Source organism: Tympanuchus pallidicinctus, unplaced genomic scaffold (assembly GCF_026119805.1).
Source record: "Tympanuchus pallidicinctus isolate F22 unplaced genomic scaffold, pur_lepc_1.0 scaffold5, whole genome shotgun sequence".
Lineage (NCBI taxonomy): Eukaryota > Metazoa > Chordata > Aves > Galliformes > Phasianidae > Tympanuchus > Tympanuchus pallidicinctus.
This window is the reverse complement of record NW_026294769.1, coordinates 67,034,426-67,054,956: the sequence shown is the minus strand read 5'-3', so window position 1 is coordinate 67,054,956 and position 20,531 is coordinate 67,034,426. Positions and strand designations below refer to the sequence as shown.

General features: G+C 40.1%; 1 protein-coding gene across 12 annotated transcripts in view; it reads left to right on the top strand.

Moving 5' to 3' along the window:
- Positions 1-20,531, top strand: part of CYRIB (CYFIP related Rac1 interactor B) — a 95,725-nt gene that overhangs the window by 53,844 nt on the left and 21,350 nt on the right. For 6 of the 12 annotated variants that reach the window (XM_052704842.1, XM_052704843.1, XM_052704848.1 and 3 more), the window contains one exon: positions 12,765-12,801. The exons of 5 other annotated variants lie outside the window; for them this stretch is intronic. The gene's annotated coding sequence lies outside the window, so the exon portion shown is untranslated. Of the gene's footprint in view, positions 1-12,764; positions 12,802-14,672; positions 14,691-20,531 lie in introns of those variants that run through there. One more of the 12 variants, XM_052704852.1, reaches the window with a different exon arrangement.

The following is a 20,531-nucleotide window of genomic DNA, read 5'->3' as shown; positions in this document are numbered from 1 at the left end:
TAATGGTGCAAACACTGAAACTTCAACTGTTATTCTCCAGAGCTTTGCGGGAGAGAAAAAAGAAGACTTTAAAGAAAGCTGATGTAGAAGCTAAATATGCTAAGCATGCTAATTAAAATTTCCAGGTGCTTTAGAAAATGTCATTAGTGCTCTTTAAATTATTCGAAGAATGTTCAGTGAGGCATCACTTTTGCTGGAAACAATACATGATAATGTAACTGAAGATGTACCCTAATTCACAGGCATTTAAAGCTACATGTAGGTTACCTGTGGTTCAGAACAGTGAAAGAATTGTTGGTGAAGAACTATAACCTCTTGCTAACAGTTTATCATTCTGTAAGGTGAGGGGTTGAGCCACGTTGTTACAAGCCAGTTACAAAGAAATGGGAGAATTTAGGACATCTGGCTTAACATAGCTATAGCATGTATGTATCCTTGGGTGGTACTAGGTCTGCATCTCACTTCTCAAATACTCACTGAATGAAGTCTTTAGCATATGTGGAAAATATCCACACGATGTAAACTAAACCTGCATTCAATTTTCATCCAGCTACCCCTTCCCATATACCTTTTATCCAAGTTTAAGCCTACTTTTTGAGGTATTGGGCTAAGTAAACCAGGAGACATTTCTTATCTCAGCATGGACAGATGGATCCAAGGACAAATTGTGAAAAGAAGCAGTATATTAGCCAGTAAGGAAACAGTAAGCTTTTATGACCCAAATACTTAACAGATGCTTTATTAAGCTTTCCATATGAGTTAATTTACCTAAATTTTATTAACAATTGAGGCTAATATGAAGTTGTATAGTTTGTGCTAATAACCAAAGTTCACTTGAACGTATTTCATTCTGTTGCTCCACTAATCTTACGTACCTTTAAAAGTTTGGTATTATTAATGCATATCCATCTGGTGGAAGCGACAGTGAAAACATTTGACTTCATGTAATTCTTTTTTTTTGTATAAAGATGGTTTGCACGTTACAGCTATTTGTGAGCTATACTTTGATGAACTTTCGTGCCTAGCTCTGTGTTTAAATAAAAGAATAGACTCTAAAATGTGTATGAAACTTCTTCCCATACTCCCAGTTTAAAGCTTTGTCCCTTCCGTTTACCACAGAAGGTACCTGCAGTTGTAGCAGTCACAGCTTGAGATACTGAAACACTGTCTTCTTACCACCAGTTTTGAACAGCACTGTTATTATTATCAGATTATAATCATTAAGCCAGCAATGCATTCTTGCAGCCAGGAAAGCCAGCTGTATCCTGGGCTGCATCAAAAGAAGGATGGCCATAAGCAAGGTGAGGAGGTGTCTGTCTTGCTCTGCTTTGCCCTCATGAGGCCCCACTTGGAGTACTGTGTCCAGGCCAGGGGCTCCCTTTACAGGAAGGATGTGGAGCTGTTGCAACAGGTCCAGAAGAGGGCCATGCAGATAATCAAAGTGCTGGGCACTTCTATGAAGAAAGGTAGAGTGAACTGGTTTTGTTCAGCCTGTAGAAGAGAAGACTCTGGGGAGACCTCATTGTGGCCTTTCCAATGCTGTAAAAGGAGCTTATAATCACGAGGAGACCAACTCCTTACATGGACAGATAGCACTGGGGCAAGCAGGAATTGTTTTAAACTAAAAGAGAGGAGCTTTTTTGTTAGATTTGAGGGGAAATTTTTACCAAAAGAGTGGTGAGGCGTTGGAGCAAGTTTTTTGGACAGACGGTGCGTGCCTCATCCCTAGAGGCATTCAAGGCCAGCTTGGGTGGGATCCTGGGCAGCCTGGTCTGGTGGCTGGCATCCTTGCTTACAGCTTGTGAGTGATCTTTAAGGTCCTTTCCAACCTAAGCCATTCTGTGATATGAACGAATTACACATGTCTATGTAAATTTGAGTGTACAGCTCGGCATATACAGAGAACTGAAAAGCTCATTGGCCTAGCAGTGAAGGAATTGCTGGGGGCCAGCTGTCTGTTTTCTCACTTCTGCTTCCCTTCCCACACCGTCACTCCCATCCCTTACCAAGAGAACTTAAACAGTTGAGTGAAACCGAGTAGTTCCAGAATTGAGCTCTTTGTCTGCAGTTGTGGTAGAATAGTCATCTGCCTTCAGTATTTATGGACCTTTAAGACCAGGCAGGATTTATTAGCTCAGAAGTAGTGTGTTTAAACTTGATTTTGCTGTTTCCAGCATTAGTTTTAGTCTGGGAGAACAGCAGGTGAGACATGCTGAGCTGTAGCACGTTTTAGACCTGACCCAGTTCTCAGCTCAGCCCCCATCTCTGGGAATATGCTGAAGAGAGAATGGGATTTATGAAAACCACGTTGCTTGGGGAAGAGTGCCTTTATCTTGCTGGATCTTGGTGGATCTTGGTGCTGAGAAAGCTGCAGCTGACTGAATATTTTGTAGTGTGGGGCAGACAGAGTGTCCCTATGAGATACACATGAGCCTATTTTATCCAGATATTGTTCTAGATACACATGTTCTTTTGGCTATGTTTCAGAAGTTCATTATCACAGACTCTAAAGACATCTAACATTTTAGTGGTTGCCTTATTTTTCTGGTGGTAATTTTTTCAGAATGTTACCTTATAAAGGATTATTTTTTTGAGCGCCAATCACTCATACAAATCTTGATGTCTATCTCCTACTTCTGAGTGTAACCTCTGATAATTATTCATTCTTAATTTATAGCTGCATTCTCTCACCTGCAGCTTGAATTTGTTTACATGCTTGAAAATATCAAAATCATTCTGTGCAACTTAGAATGGTTCCCCTGTAATTATGGTGGAATGACAATGGGGAGGTGTTTCAAGTAAAGTGTTCAGTGTGTTGTGGTGTCTGCTCCAGCACTGATATTGCACTGTTTGTGGATTAACAGGTTCTGCATTTATGTTAATTTTAATCAATTTGGAAACACCTTCAGTATTTTGTTTGCAAAGTGGAAGCAAATACCTACATGTCACCTTAGTATTAATTTTGAGAACGCTTTGTTGTGGCTTGAATAGCTCTTACAAGAGTAGCATTTATCTGGCTGACATAATTTCATATGTTCTGCTTGCTTGGGGGTAGAGTCTTTAAAATTCCTTCAGTAATTATTTCTGCTGTTAAGTGTAAATCCCCTGATATCATAGAATCGTACATAGGTGTTGTAAGGGACTTCTGGAGGTTGAGCATCTGCCCCTGCTAAATGCAGGTTCTCTACAGTTGGTAGAGCAGGAAAGCACTAGACTTGAACAGGGGAAGTTTTTCTAACTGTCCCAATACCTGTGTGCCTACGAAAGGTTAGTAATGAGGGATGTGATCCAGAAGATGGATTTTTCTTTTATTAGGCTGTAGTGTTATAGACTTCTGCGTGTCTTTGACTGTCAGGAAGTTTATGCAAAACTTAATGTACTGCTGGAGGTAGAAAGCAATGTTCTGTTCTGTTTTGGTCAGTGCCAAATGTTTCCTCTACTAAACAAGGAAATAAGTGTTTAAAAAAAAAAAAAAAAACAACCTGGAGCTCTTAATGTGCTCTTTCAGAAAGTTTTCCATTTGGGACAGCCTCACGTAATGAATTTAGAGATAGTGGAACAACAAGTGCTACAAGCAAGAAAAGCTTTCACTGCAGAACTACCAGATAGCAGTAGTAGGACAGGATGAGAACCACCAGAATGACAGACTGATCCATCACAATGAGGTCATACACTGTAAATACAGAAAGAAAAATGAATGTCTTTCTGACAACTGAAACCACCTTTACTTCCCATTTGAGCCACAAGTTGAAAAAAAAGAATAAAATCTGTTGGTAGTGTTGCTCTGAATATACTGTGGTAGGTTTGCTTACAAATTGCAGTACAGATGAGCTCAAATTGATTTGTTGTCTGTATGATAGTGGGTTTGTTGAAGTTTTACCAAGAAAGCGATGGTGAGTTAACACATCTTTTCTGGTATTGCTTACTTAGAAAATATTTCAAATAAAACAATCAGGAATTCTACCATGTTTTACCAGCGTGCATTTATTTTGTGTTACTGCTGCTGTCTGAAGCAAGAAAGAGGAATGGCTGACAGCCTTTTGGTCTAACTGAGCTGTCTCCTGTTTATTTGCTGGATTTTATCATAGGCCTTGTTTCATGTGGCTTAATATGGCTGGTTCCAATAGCATGGGAATAGATTGAAGGCTTAAATGTTTCTGTGCAATCCTGTTGTTAAAGTCTTAACAGGTACCCATCGGTAATGAATATTAATAGTCTGCCTTGCTGATGCAGCATAACATGGTATCTTTTCTCTCACAGCAGACATAGAATTATTTAAAACCTTGAATGAAGGTAGTAATAACCTGCAAATGATCAGTGACAGGGTTTTGACTCATCAACCATAGAGCTGTTCCAGAGTACTCTGACTATATGTAGCAGTTGTGCTTCATCACTTAGTCGAGTAAGTTGAAAAAGAGGTGAGTTTTGAATCTGATTTAAAGTCTTGTAGCAGGCCCCGTGTTCTGCTGGAGCCTCAAGCTGTGCTGTTTTGTTTATGTAGGAAAAGCTGCTCTTTTTCTTCACCTGTAAATAATCGCTCAGGACAACACCAACTGTTTGGTTCTGTTTGTTCAATGAACTTTCAAATCAAAGTCATTAATTTAAGGGTTGTTTTGACTTCTCAAAAAGTCACTTTTAAACAGACCTGCAAAATATGTAAACTTTTCTCGGGCCAAATGTTGCTCTAATGAAAAGCTGTATGTTGATACTGGTGATTGAGATTTCGCATTACGTTTTATAGGGTCTGTTCTATTAGGCTGATGTCAGATGTTGCTTTTTTCGCTTCCTGAGTTACAGGAGGACCTTCTAAATGCTTGTTAAATGAAATTTTTAGTTTTTACATGTTTTTTACTTTTTTAAAAGCACCATAGGGATCTGGATTGCTCACACGTGCTCCTTCTGAGTGCGTTAATGCTCAGCCTAATGCTTTGCCACAACTGCAGTTTTATTTTTTTCCTTTTTTAATCTCATCTTGGAAGTAGTTTTGGAAATTACTGAGCAGAAATGTTCTGCTCAGTATCATTAAATTGCAGTGCAGCAATTATAACCCTGTCCTATGACTCCTTGTTTTTTTCCCTGTCTATTTGATAAAGCTGTTTAATACACGTAACGGTCCCTGGAAGCTAAACTCAGGCTTCAGTATTCCCATATTCTGTCTTATGTTTGCTACCCTGCATTATGCAACTTCTGTGCACGCTTTCATCTTCAGTGCTGCTCAATAAGCAGTTGAGGTCACAGGTTAAAATGATCTGACTAGATTCTTCCTTTCTGGACAAATGTGATTGATATGATTGCTTCGAGTATTCTCATTTATCAGTGTTTACTGGCATATGATTGCCTGCTTTTCTTTTTGTTGGGTCCTGATCTTCTACTAGTAGAATATTACTGTTCAGCAGATCTGATAAGCTTCCTTTATTTTAATTTTAGCTGAAACAGTTGCTACTTTCAGTTGCTCTTTCAGTACAGAAGACAAGTTGGAACTGCAGGCAGAGCTGAGCGGACCAGAGGTGCTCTCGGGACTCTCAGTGTGGAATCACCCAGAATGGCCCGGGTTGGAAAGGACATCAAGGATCATGAGTCTCCAACCATCTCCCCCCACTACCACCACAGGCAGGGCCCCCAGTCTCCCCATTTAATACTAGATCAGGCTGCCCAGGGCCCCATCCAACCTGGCCTTGAACACCTCCAGGGATGGGGCATCTGCAGCCTGTTCCACCACCTCACCACTCTCTTTGTAAAGAACTTCCCCCTGGTATCCAACCTAAATCTTTCCTCCTTCAACTTAAAACTATTTCCCCTTCTCCTGCAGTTATCTACCCTTTCAAAGAGTTGATTCCCCTCATGTTTGAAGGCTCCCTTTAAAATACTGAAAGGCTGCAATGAGGTCACTCTGCAGCCTTCTCTTCTCCAGGCTGAAGCATAGTGCAGCAGCTGCTCTGGTGGAGCTGCTGTGGACACTGCTAGCACCACAGGCTGCTCTTCCAGGGCTGTGCCACATGGTTGGGCTCCTGCATGGTATTGCCTCTAGCTTGTGCATGCTGCCTCTGGTACTTTAGTTCCAGCCTAATCTGCTTTGATCTGGATTAATCCTACAGTTCTACCTGTTGGGTCATTTCAGCTCTCAATTTCTAACTGTACTGAGGATTATAGATTAAAATTCATCGAAAGGAAAGCAGTCAGTAAAAAGAGGTTCCCTACTGCTGATGTATAGTCGCAGTGTAGTTCTATACTTGGAGTAAGAAAAGTCTAGGTGACTTTTTTTTTTTTTAAGGGCCGTTCTGAAATGTTACTGAATGGAACTACAGATTCTTAGGTTGCTTGGATCTGATAATGTGTGCTAATAAATAATTTTGAAAGGAAAGGCTTTCTTGACATATACAAGTGTATGAGTATCACTGCAAACTTCCTGGGACAGACTAGGGTTTTGTTCTGTTGTTCTGACATGGGTGAGTCAGAACTCTCTCTATAACTGTCATATTTAAAAAAAAAAAAACAAAACCTGCATCTTTTGTATGGCTCACATAGAGAGTTGTTGAATCATTTGGCTGGTATTCAGAAACACTTCAGAAATGGGTGTTAACGGTGTAACTTCAAAGGAAGCATTAATTGCAGAAAAATAGCGATGTTAAGTAGCTATAGGGAAGTTAGATGTGCAGTAGATAGAAGCATCACCTAATGTTATAAAGGTACTGAATACCTTGAATACTTTTTGGAGGGGGGGAAACACAAATGCTAGATATCTCTTCAAAATTCTGCTTGGGTGTAGTATGTGGTGCTAAAACTCTTCAGAATTTAAACTTAGGATAGTTTGAAAGAAATGCAGGACATGATATGCCACCAGAATTAGCACTTCAGTTGTTTGTATAATTGACTATATTGAGCCATAGGACTTGCTTCAAAACTTACTGCGTGCCTTTTTTTTAACCTCCCTTTTTGCAGTAAAACATGTAGATGCTCAGCCTGGAATATAACAGCTCCTGTGACCTACGCCATGCTCCCCCACACCCAACTCAGGTTTTTTTTCTCTGAAAGGCCAATTTCTTTTCCTAAAATCCCTGGCTTGGTTTTCTCATTGTCTAATAGTGAATATCCTCACTTGCTTAGAGAAGACTTAAGGGTTGTTTGGAAATTAACTTTTTCATTCGGGTAAAAGATTCTTTGTACTCGGACTTCAACTTAGGTTTCTTTCCTAAGTAAACATTGACATCCTTTCCCCTCCCCCCCCTTTTGAGTCTGTAGTGCAGCACTTCAACTTCCTTGAAATATTTTATTCAAAGCAAACCTGATAGCTCTCTGCCACATTACTTGAAGCCAAGTCTTTGGACTTAGTCTTAAGGAAGTTGAGATGCTGAGTAGTTAACTAAGCTTCTAGATGGACGTATGAGCCTGAGCTTAACAGCATGTTTGGATGAAGTGCTGAATGCTAATACAGCTGCACAGCCCGTCAGTTATGTTGATGTAAATGCATTTTTCTGAGCAAACAGAGGACAACAAGTTTCACATGCTTTTGCCAGGTGTGTAACACAGTCCAAGAAAGCTTTCATATCAGACTACCATCTTTGTCGTAAAATTATATCATAGAATGGTTTGGGTTGGAAAGGCCCTTTAAGATCATCTAGTTTCAACTCCCTGCTATAGGCAAGGGCACCTCCCACTAGACCAGGTTGCTCAAAGCCCCATCCAGCCTGGCCTTCAAATATGCTTAGTACAGCTTTGAGTGTAGCAAGTAATATGTAATAGTATCAAACAGTATTGAGAAATGACATACATTTGTGAAGGGCTTAGTGTAACATGAACTATAAAGATACAATTTAGCTTTAGAAGGGTAATAAGAAGGCAGCAGAGGAAAAAGGATCCTGACCTTTCTCCAGCCTGTGGTCAGAAAGGTACTTTCATAGCAGGCTACTACCGGGTTTGCTTTGTCAGAAGAACCAGGATGAATTTGTAGCAGTGATACACTACCACTGCAGTTTGCCATGCAGTTTTTGCAGGATCTTTTTAGCATCACAGATGTTAGTATGGGAGTCTGTGTCCACTTAGCATTGAATCTTGGTTCAACTGCTGATGCCCTGAAACTTTGTGAAACGTGATCTTAGCTATGATTTATTTTCTGTAGCTTAGCCATCTGTTATTTTTACTGAGGTAAAAAATCAAGTTTTATTGCTAAAAATTTCTTACTGTTCTTTTTTTTTAATACCCACAACACGTGGGATGTATTTGACTTGCAGTTCTGTATTGAAGTGGGCTTGTTCTCATATTTTCAGTGTGTACTTCCAGTTCTAAGAGTAACCAGTTTTTGGAGTTAATTTCAAGCTTGTATCTGAAGCAGTAGAGCAGGAGTATGTGCAAAATGCCTGAGCAGTGCTGTTTTTAAGCTAGGTCCTGTTCTCATCACTGTGATGTGACTCAGAATATGCCTACCATGGTCCATCTCTGGCTTGCGCAAGGCCCCAGTTGGCAATATTTGGCAGGGGAGATCCCAGTGTGATCTTGAACTTCAAGTGAGTAATTTAAACATTTTTCTCTGTGAAGGTAGCAAAGTGAGTTATTCTGTGAAGAATGCTAAAGCCTGGGTGCCTTATGCTTCATATGAAGTACAGGGATTCTGTGTGAGCTTTCTTTGATAGCTCTGTAAGCTTTATGGCTTCATGAGGTAATTCTTTTGTTTAAGTTTCCTTATGAGCTGTGGTGTACCAATCTAGTACAAAGAAAGCAATTTAGGTTCTTACTAGAAAACTGATTTCTTTGTGCTTGATGTTTGGAGTTCTTAATAGGCAGTAACACGCAAGTGTTAGAGAGCTGCAAAATCACCTTTCTTATACATAAAAATTTGCTATGCTTGCTGCCAGAGCTGTGCTTATATGTGGGGGACTGCTCGGTAAGTTCCATGGGAGCTGAGCAGATGATGTTGATTCCTTACTGGAAGTTACTGGTGAACCTCTTCTGAAATCTTTCCATGCTGAGCAGTATCAGTTCCAATCTGAGATGGATACCCCAAACCTAGAGTTTATTCAGTAGCTGGCCTGTTACTAGTCTTTTCAAAATCCTTTGTCCACAAAATGCGAAGTTTACTTAGTTCATCTTACATTTGAGTAATGTTTGACTTCAGTCAGCTCCAGGCCTTTACTGACTGGGTGATTCACTACCTGTCTCAATCTGTCAGTGCTTTTCCCCATCTATTTCCCAACTGTCCTGATAACTATTTCAGTTTCTAGCTGGCATCAGAAGTTAGCACATGTGCTTTAGCCTCTTTCTGCTGTGTTGAAGTTATTTTGCAGACCAAGAGGTGTTATGCCTCTGCATAATAAAGGCTCCAGAAATGAGATGCATCACTTTTTCTGCTGTTTGTCTCTTTATTTAAAAAAGTAAATAATCCGCGAGCTGTTAACCTGTTGAATAATAAGCAGTTTTTCTTAGCAGCTGCTTATCTTTAACTTCATCGACAACCTTGATGAGGGGGTTATGTCCACCCTCAGCAAGTACGCAGATGATACAAAGCTGGGAGGAATGGCTGACACGCCTGAAGGCTGTGCTGCCATTCAGCAAGACCTGGATGGACTGGAGAGCTGGGCAGCAATAAACCAGATGGGGTTTAACAAAAGCAGGTGTAAAGTCTTGCACCTGGGAAGGAATAATCACAAGTATCGGTACAGGTTGGGGCATGACTTCCTGGAGAGGAGCTCTGTGTAGAAGGACCTGGGAGTCCTGGTGGATGACATGTTGGCCGTGAGCCAGCAGTGTGCCTTGGTGGCCAAGAATGCCAGTGGGATCCTGGGGTGCATTGAAAGGAACATGACCAGCAGGTCAAGGGAGGTGATCCTTCCCCTCTGCTCTGCCGTGGTCAGGCCTTACCTGAAGTACTGTGGCCAGTTTTGGGCTCCCTGATACAAAAAAGATGGGGATTCCTTGGAGAGCCTCCAGTTGGGGGCCACAAAGATGATAAAAGGCCTGGAGCATCTCTCCATTGAAGAAAGGCTGAGTGACCTGGGTCTGTTCAGCCTTGAGAAAAGAAGACCTGGAGGTGATCTTATTAATGCTCATAATGTCTTGAGTGTAGGAGTCCAAGAGAAATGGCCAACCTCTATTCAACAGTCTGTGAGGACAGGACAAGGGAAAATGGCCATAAACTGGAACATATGAAGTTCTGCACCAATATGCAAAGGAACTTCTTCACAGTGAGAGTGATGGAGTACTGGAAGAGGCTGCCCAGGGAGTTTATAGATTCTTCTTTCTCTGGAGATATTCAAGACTTGCCTGGACGTCTATCTGTCCCTTTTGTAGGGGGGCTGCTTTGCAGGGGAGCTTGGACTCAGTGATATCTAAAGGTCCATTCCAATCCCTACAGTTCTGTGTTTCTGCGTTCTCTGCGACATAACATTCAGTACTTGGCTGAATCAGAGTTGCAGAATCTAGGAAAAAATATTATCTTTTCACTACTTATTATGTAGTAGATGCCTTGTTTTATGCCTGTTAGTATTCTTCCAAACCTTGAGAATCACAGTGAGATGGGAGCTCATATATTACAGGTCATCTCCACTAAGTGGGACAACAGAGGTGATGCCCTCTGAAGCTGACAGTTGGTTCTTTATTCACATACTCTTGTGTCTGAACGGAGGTGCTTCTGGAAGAACAAATTTAATCATGTAAGAAATCCATCACACCTCTAATCTGACATCCTGTCACTTTAATGGATGTTCAGTGATGATTCCTCACTGACAACTAGGGATGTACAAATCTAGTCCTTACTAATTTAGACGATGCTTTGTTGTATAGCTTTGTGCAAACGTTAAAACTGAAAGTATTATGTGATATTTGATTTTTCCACTATACGATTTCATTACTGTCAGCATGCCAGTGTAAGCAAAGTTCATAGCATCAGATGTGCTCAGTCTGTTTTGCATAGAGGCATACTGATTGGTACTAAATTTGGATCTGAGGATGCTGGTGCACAGCCAGCTGAATGTGAGCCAGCACTGTGCCCAGGTGGACAAGAAAGCCAATGGAATCCTGGCAGAAATACCTTGGCCAGCAGGACTAGGGAGGAGATTGTGCCCTTGTATGTGACGCTTGTGAGACCATATCTTGAATTTGTGTTCAGTTTTGGGCCTCTCACTAAAAGGAGAATGTGGAGCTGCTCGATCGTATACAGTGTGGTGAAAAGACTGGAGAACAAGAATTAGGAGAAGCAGCAGAAGCTGCTTAGTCTGGAGAAAAGGAGTGTGAGGTGAGAGCTCGTTGTTCTCTACAGCTACCTGAAAGAAAGCTGCAGTGAAGAGGGTATCTGGACGTGAGGAAATGGCCACAAATTCTTCCCAGAATCCAGTTTAACTCCCTCCTTCATGGAGAAAGTTCTCAAGCGATGGAATGGGCTTCCCAGGGAAGTGATGGAGTCCACATACCTGGAGGTATTTAAGAGGCATGTGAATGTGACACTAAGGGACATGAGTTAGCGATGGGACTCCATGGGTCAGATTGTTTGTGGAACTTGGTGATCTTGAAGGTCTGTTTCAACTTAAATGAGTCCATAATTTTGTGAAAAATATGGGAATCCAATTAGTAGATTCCTGTACTAGCATCTTTTTGTCTGTTATTTGGTACTGATCTAACAGAGTTAGAGCTTTCCTAGTTGTTTCCCTTCTGCCTGATGGCTCTAAACATCTGTCCTCTTTCTTCCTTAGCATAAGAGTCCTGGAAAGACTGCGTGTGTTTATAATCAGCTTTCACTCATTTTTTCACTCAGGACAAACTATCTGAGCATCAGCATGCCTTTCTTAACAGTATGAAGTGCTCATGATGATAAATGCAATATTCTGTCTGAAAAGATGTAAAGAGCTGATCAGTTTGTGATTTTTCTTATAATTCTATCAGTTGGAAGCTTCCAGGTGTGCGTATAACAATCAACTAATGCTTTTGGAAAAGCTTTTTTTAAAACTCCCTGCCTTTGCTGCTGTTACGTTTTTTTTTACTGTTTTCATATTTATTTATATAGTGTAGTCATTCTAATGAGTTTGGACTTGTACTGATTGTTAATAGCTCAATGAACTTAATTAACTTTCGGTCAGAATCATCTTAATTGGTGTTACTGACTACACAAAAGTCTGGTTTCAGGTAGAAACTTCTGTGTTGTTAAATGTTAGCATTCATCTATTTGATTTTTATATCATTTTCCTCTTCTTTCAGGAACGGAGCTTTTTGGAGGTGCATTGTTGTTGGGTCTTTTGTTTTGATACCTGTTATCAACATGCACTGTGTTCGGCCCTGACCTGTACATAATTAACGTTTTCCAGTTTTGTTTTTAGTTGCTTTGTCTCAAAATAGGAATTTAGCAGTCTACTGTCATGGGGAGGGGAAAAAAATATTGGTAAGGTTATGCAGTTAGGGTAAGTGGAATTCAGGGGAATCTAAATGTGTTTTTTCTATTGTAGCTTTGACCTTCTAGTAATTAAATTTGTTACAGTATGTGTTCTTTCAAATTACCTATCACTAGCAGCCTGTTTTCCTAGAAGCAAGTTCTTGACTCAGTGATTGTGTTCCCTGTTTATATGCCTTGAGATTGAAAGTTGCATTAAAAAACAAGAATGTGGAATTGTTCTAAAGTCAAAGTGGCATATGAGTCCAGAACCATAGTTAAGAAGTAGATTCTGAAGAAGGGTGCATTGTCTGAAACAGATGTGTGTTTATTTTTATAGGGCTGCATAGCATTACATTGAAGACTTTAGGTGCAAAAGAATGTATTTTTATAATCTGTTCTTCTTTTGAAACAGAGTGGAGGCCAAGAACAGAGTGCAGCACTGGCTGTAGGTAAGAACTGAAACTTAACCTGCTTGAAAACTCTCCTGAATTAAAACTGTGTAATATGGGCAAGAAAATGAACCATGCTGAATACCAGCAGTTTTCTTATCAAGTACTTATTTTCTCCAAGTTGTAAAAGCTACTTCTGCAGAATTGTTATGTTTATTTTGACGACTTTGATCTGTAGGCCAGTGTAGAATCACAGACTCACTAAGGTTGGAAAAGACATATAAGATCACCCAGTCCAACTGTCCATCTATCACCAGTATTTCCCACTGAACCATGTTCCTCAGTACAACATCTAAACATTTCTTTAACGTTCCACCACCTCTCTGGGCAGCCCATTCCAGCACCTGAGCACTCTCTCAGAGAAGTATTTTCTGACATCCAACCTGAATCTCCCCTGCCACAGGTTGTGGCCATTCCCTCTAGTCCTATTGCTGGTTATGTGGGGGGATGACTCCCACCTCACCACAGCCTCCCTTCAGGTAGTTGTGGAGAGCTACAAAGTCACCCCTGAGCCTTCTCCAGACTGAACAATCCCGGCTCCCTCAGCCATCCTCATATGTCTTGTGCTCCACAGCCCTCACAGCCTTATTGCCCGTCTCTGAATACATTCTGGGGCCTCAGTGCCAGGGTCTCTTTCTTATAGTGAGAAGCCCAAAAGTGAACATAGTACTCGAGGTGTGGTTTCACCTGGGCTGAGTTCTAAGGGACAGTCACCTCCCTGCTCCTGCTGGGTGCACTTTTTCTGTAACAAGCCAGGATGTCATCGATCTTCTTGGTCACCTGGGCACACTGCTGAACTGCTGGCTCATGTTTGGCCTAGCATTGACCAGTAGTACCCTCAGGTCTGTTTCCTCTGCACAGTGTTCCAGCCACTCTGCCCCAGCCTGAAGTGTTCCCTGGGTTGTCATGGCCATATATATCTCTCTGTGGTTAAAGATGCAGGCTGCCCAGGGGAGCTGTGGATGCCCCATCTCTGGAGGCAATCAAGGCCACGTTGGTTGGGGGACCCAGACAGCCTGATCTGGTGGAAGGTGTCCCTGCTTATGGCAGAGAAGTTGGAACTGGATGATCTTCAGGATCCATTCCAACACAAGCCATTCTGTTATTTAAAACTTATCTTAGAAGATCGAGTTTAAAGTTCTTGGAAATTTGAATGCAGAAATAATGTGACTTTTTTTTTTTTTTTTTTTTTTTTTTTTTTTACCAATACTGATTTTGTATCTGTATTAATGTTACTATTTAACTTCAAATCTTTCCTGAACCATGTGCTTGAACCAGAAACCAAGACCCTGAGAAGGTTTGAAAGTCTGAAGTGGTGGCAAATGCTCATGTGAAGTTTTTTCCCTTACATAGTTTTATTATTTCTGCTTACCTAAGCTACTTCATGGAGTTTGTATTATATTTCATGTTTATTGTGCTGTGCAAGCATAGCTATCTTTCATCTGTCACACTGGAAAGGTAATGCTCCCAAATGTGAAGTAGTATTTATTTACCTTACACTTCTGATGAATCGGTAAAAAGCTCACTGAATTCTGAGCAGATGATTAAATTGATTTGTCTTTTTTTGTTGACATGTCAGTTTTGTTGACAGTGGTGGAAAACATCGTGGAGTTCCATGTCTAAAACTTTTAATAACCCATTTAGAAACGAAGAATATAAGCTATTATAGATGTCACTAAAATAATTGCCCTTGATTTTTATACCTGATGTATACATTGAAATAATTGTTTTCCAAAATCACTGATTTTGTTGAGATTTTTATCCATTTTTTTGTTGTAGCTCTTAGGGGAGAGCTCATCGTGATGCTACATCAGAAAAACAGTCCCTCAAGCCTACTGTCTTGCCTCTTTGGAGTTATAGAATGAGTCTAGGATTGGGGCAGGCATACTGTAATACTTTCCCAGTTCTGAAAAAACATTTAGTGCTAGCAGTAGTAGCAGGTTCATTCAGTAGCATTTACAGCCAAAGTCATGGGTAAGTATGTTAGCAAAGTTATAGTTTCAACTAGTGCAAACCTTTAGAGTATGTGTGTCTTTGCAATGGGTACTATCTTGCCAAGTATGCCTTCTTCAGGAATCGCCCTTTTAGTTCCCTCTGGGTGTGTGCTCTTGCTTTTGCTCATTTTTTCACCCTCACTTATTACTCTGCTGGGATTGTGCTTCAGCTGCTCAGGAAGGTGAGCATCTCACAAAGCTCAAGGGCATTGCTGAAAATGCTACTGCCTTCAGGAGGAAGGCTGTCCAGAGAACAGCTACATCATATGGCAAGAAATTTCTTTTTCCTTTGAACCATCAATATTTCTGGTGTTGAAGGGAAATACCTTACAGGTGGAGATGTTGTTGGCCACATTAGCAGCCCTAAACAGCTCTCTGTCTGTTGTTTTAACCTATTCCAGCTGTGCTGAGACAAAACAGCTGCCATGTTTGACAGCATCTTAAACCAGCTGGGAATCAGCAGAGTAAGAGATTTGAAGGGACTGGCAGAAGCCCTACCCAAGCAAGTCTTTCAGTGGGAAAACACCAATACAATAACAATGGTAAAGTTCTGGAAATTGTGGAAAGCCTCAAAGAATGAGAGCAGGTGGCTCTTTCTGAATAAGGTTAAAAGTTGAAGCTGAAAATCTAGTAAAACTTGAACCCTTAATGTAACCAGATGTCTAGGAAAGCAGAAATGAGAAGAAAATGTATTTGTGATGGTTCTAATGTATTATTTTCAAGTCAGATGTAATTATTAACTATATTCAGTTTTCTAATGTTTGTCAGTTCAAGATATGTCCCTGTTTTCCCCTAATATTGCTGCAGGCTTGTAGTACCCTTTCCATGCAAATCGACCTGCATAGGAAGAGTCATCAGCTTGTTATTTATTCTTTAGCCTATTTTCTTTTAATTCTGTTCAGTGAAACTGGCACACGTTAAAAGCCTGCGTTTTACATCTTTGTGTTCCCCATATCTCCAGTGATTGTGTAGTTCTGTATTTTTCTCAATTCTGAATATTTCTTTTTCAGATGAGAAGTGAAAGACAGCCAAACTGTTTCTTGTGTTGAAGTCATATCATAGTTTCAATCATCAATGTACTCCTTCATTAACTTTTTTCCTGTTCTTCCGTATCCTTAAGGAGCTTTAGGGACCAGAATTTCCTTGTATGTGTTGCTGATTAATGAGTTTCCTTATTTCTGAACATGTAGTTGGTGTTTCTTTTAGCTGCTCATGAGCCCAATTATATGCAAACCTTATCTAAATTGAACATGACTCCAAGGTCTCATTCCAGAACTGTAATAGCTAGCTTGGAGCTGATAATCTTAAGCATGAAACTAAGGTTGTTTCTCCCTTGATGCATCACTTCACACTTCCACAGTTAGGTTTTGTTGTCAAGTGGCACTAGCCTTGTGAGGTTCTTTTCTATTTTGTCTGCTGGTTATTTTCCTGCTGCTCTGATCCTTCTTAGGTTGTCTGCCAATACATTGGATGGCATTCCTGCAGACCTCCGCTGACTCCTCTCCGTTGTGGGATCTGATCACTTATTCCTTTTCTTTGTTCATTCAAACTGTTTATTCAAAGATCTTCTTTCTCATTCCAGTTTCTTTTCATTTGCTTTAAAAGTTTCATTTGCTTTAAAAGTTCATTTGCTTTAAAAATTTGCTTTAAAAGTCTTTTGAGTAATTCAAACAAAATGGCAATCCAGATGGTTTATTTGTGTTGGATTACTGACTGGTTCAATGAATTGTACTTTGATAGCTTTCCTTGTAGTCATATCACCAGAACAGATCTTGTTGTAATCTGTTGTCCTTCCCTGAAAGGTTAAATTATTTCTGCATTCTCATAGCTAAACCAAGGAGGGCCTTCTCTGAAGTACCTACTGATTTTGAGACTTCATCTCCCTTTCAGTCAGACAGGTAGATAAGAGCAAATGTTTCTGTGGTGGAAGGTGGTACGAGCTTGAAGAATTCCCTGATGAACTGGTACAGGAATCAGATCAGTACGTAGAAATCTGCATATCTGTACTGATCTTACTGGATTGCCAGTTGTACAATGTCACCAGAAAATAGCAGACGTTGTCTGCAGACAACGCCAAGAGGTGATTGGAGAGTGCAGTGAAAAAGTATAGCTAGAGGAATCTAGACCAAATATGATCTATATCTTCACACTTGCTTTCTAATAAGGGAAAAAGTCCTGATGTGTTTCAATAGCCTTCCATATTGGTCAAACGTATTTTGTCTGACTGGTGTCCTGGAAAAAGAAAGCTCTATAGACTGATCAGAAAGCTTTCCTGAAATGTCTTTCCAGTTATGTGATTTGGAAGGCCAGAGGGATTCTTCCTCCTCGGGAGCCCAGAGCAAGTGTCACTGAAATGAGTTATCAAATTGACAGTCAGCACTGGCTCCATACACACAAGATTTGCATTTCAATACTGACATGCCCAAGAAATCTTTTTCAGATAGAATATGTAAAAGAATATTTATATCCATCAGCTTGATGCCTAGGTAATATCATAACATTGTTAGTGTAGGAGATGTGAGCCAAGGCACTAAAGGGGTTCTGTGCTGTAGTTCAGAGTCAAGCTCAAGCAGAATGTTTAATTGGAACTTCAAGAGCAGTGCAGCTGAGTGCACTCCTTGCAGTAGCACATTAGATGGCAGTAGTAGCCAGGCTCTTTGATAGAGCCTCAAGGGAAATCATCCAGCTTGGTTACTGCAGTCTATGGCAGTCTGATTAACATAGATGGGAATTTAGTTACTTTGAAAGAAAACACATTTCCCAATTAAGAACAGGATCACAGCGGAGTGTGTTTTCACAAGTGCAACACTAAAATGTGGTGAATCAATTCTTTTGGACTTTGAAGTTAGAGATGGAAAATATCTTAAGTGTCCAGAAAAAAAAAGTAAGGTTTACAGATTTAGTGTTTCTGTAGTGCTTTTTTTTTTTTTTTTCTTTCTCTTTACACTCAGATGAAAATCTGGCAGGAAAAGGACTAAAACACGGAATGTGTTTTAGTTGTGTGGGGTCTTCGCTTTTTTTTTTGGGGGGGGGGGAAGGAGGGAGAGAGGATGAAAGAGGGAGTTTGGTAGCTCTTGAACTACATTAGCTAAAGGATGGTAGCCTTGGAATATTAAACTTAGTAATATGGCAGTATAGCACAGTTTTAATACCATCTTATGTACAATAAACTTCCTTGTAAAATAAGTTTGTAAATTTTACTGGTCTCTCCTTGAATGTGGATTTTTGTTTTTTCTTCTTTATGTACCATTCACATTCTTTTTGATAAGAAAGCTGAGATTTAAACAAACAAACTTGGACATCAGCCAATTGGGCTGTAGCAGTCCCAGCTGCTTAAGTGCAGTATTTGGGCTGGAAAGGAATTGCTGGCTGCTTGACATGAAAGCAGAGATGGTATGGGCGCATTTGTTAGGAGCTTCCCTTCATCTGGCAGATCATATTGTATGGCAGCGACCTCTGTTGGAGGAGTTGCAGCTCTGCAAAAGACTTCTAAGATTGCAAAGCAGAGTGTAATTGCGCGCAAGTGTAAATAGCTGTAAAGAAAGTCTTTTTTCTTTCTAACAATTATAAAATAAATTAAATGCGGCGTTTCTCAGAATTAAGTTTGAAAGCAGACTGATTTACATTGAAAATATATTAGATATTAGGAGGAAGTTTTTCACACGGAGGGTGGTGAGGCACTGGAACAGGTTGCCCAAGGAGGCTGTGGATGCCCCATCCCTGCAGGCATTCAAGGCCAGGCTGGATGTGGCTCTGGGCAGCCTGGTCTGCTGGTTGGTGACCCTGCACACAGCAGGAGGTTGAAACGAGATGACCATTGTGGTCCTTTTCAACCCAGGCCATTCTATGATTCTATGAGGAAAAAGGAAAACACATCTAATGATAATGATGATTTATTTATTTTTTTTTACCTCTAGCCTTTCTCTTGAAGATTTGCTCAGTTAGCAAAGAGTAAAACAGGGCAGATTTTCCAGAGCCAGGTCACTCCCCTTTTCAGTCCAGTTTGCTTTTAAAATAAGAATAATATTTTGAAGCAAATTAGGTCTGACTGTGAAATTTTATGACATGTTTACCTGATGTGAGCTATGATAAAATAACGAAGTTATTCAGTGTCAGCTGTGCTGCTAGAATTTTCCTGAATTAACAAGACTTTAAGGGTGATTTTTCTAAAGTAACTGCAGAGTCTTCAGTGCCTTTCCCTTAATTTCCTCCAAGTGGAAAAATGGACTGAATAAACACTGACCTGACCATATTTTACAATTCTGGTTTCAAGGAATGTGAGCCTTTTTTTACTAGACTGTTTTCCCTGGCAGGGCTCTGTTTTCCTGATATGACAGATTTTTAACTCATTTTTGTTCAGAAAAAAGGTTTTATTGATGATGTGTGATCTTCAAAAAGTAGCCTCATTTTTAGCTGAAGTAGTTAATTGTACCAAAGTCAGCTTAGCCTAAAAACCTGAAGTCAGAGGCAGCCCTGGACACCTTTTTAGTTGTGCTTTTATTGAATAGCCTGAATACTTACTTTCCATACGAAATAAATAAATAAATAAATACAATTCTGTTTGTTAGTACAAATTTTTTTTATGGTTATTCAAACCCCAGAAATTCAGTGGTGTATGTTTTTTCCTTTTCAGTTTCTTAGAGGGAAAAAAATTGGCTTATTTCACTGGTGAGTGATATGTTAAGGGATCTCCACTAGAGGTCAGGAGTGAAAAGCAGTACATGGATCTTTGCAGCTCTCTTCTATCTTAGGCAACAGTTTGTATAAAAGTAATGAATGCTCTCTAGTTAGATTGTCTAGTGGTGAATGAAATAGCTTGTTCTATGTAGAATTGGTGACTGGAGTGGCACTTTCCGTATGTTTGATTCAACAGCGAGAATCAGATGTCAGGATCAAACTGATACATCGGATATTAATAACATTAAATACCTATGAGGAATCTTGAATATGAAACCATCTGCAAAATCTAGCTCATTCCAAATTAATAGTACCAGACTTCTGAATCTAAACCTGATAGTTTTCCCTTTCTTGTTTTTTGTTGTATTTTTTTTTTTTTCCAGACTGAGTGATAATGAGTGTTACTTCATTAATTATTTACTGTCTGGACAATGTCATTTTGGGGCTTTGTTTAAAGCCAGGTTTTCTAATTACTTTAAGCACTCTGATCACTAACTGTAGTGGGGATTAGATTGTGTCAGAAGGTATCTGTACTTCCCTGGCACTAGTCAGAAAAGAAAAATCTGCACTAGATTTGGAACCAAGGGAAATATGCAGACTTTCTGAAAAGAGCAATACTTTTGGAGTAGTACACAGGTCTGTTTCCAGCTCTGCAGCCTTTGCTGGCTTTTAAGGCTGAGGGCAGATGTAATCTCGCTGACTGCAAGGCTTAACTGCTTCATTGGAGTAGAAAATAACACTTGATCCAATGGGCCATCCGCTTTGCAATCTCATGTGTTGTTGCTGAGGGCTTCCTTTAATTCCACTATTGTGGGCAACCACTTATTTGCTGGCTTTTTCCTGTTACTGCCCAGATACTGTAGGCAGGGAATGTTCAGTAAACCTTGAAGCAATTGCTGGGCTAATGGGATTATTATTCTGGAGGAACACTACAGAGAGACATCCAGTTAGATTTTAGTTTGAGGTAGCATTAAGTTTATAGCCTCATTGATAGCACTTAGTGTCACGTTGTGATGTTATATTTTTCACGCTGTGCCTTTCACTTTAAATTTTACCAAA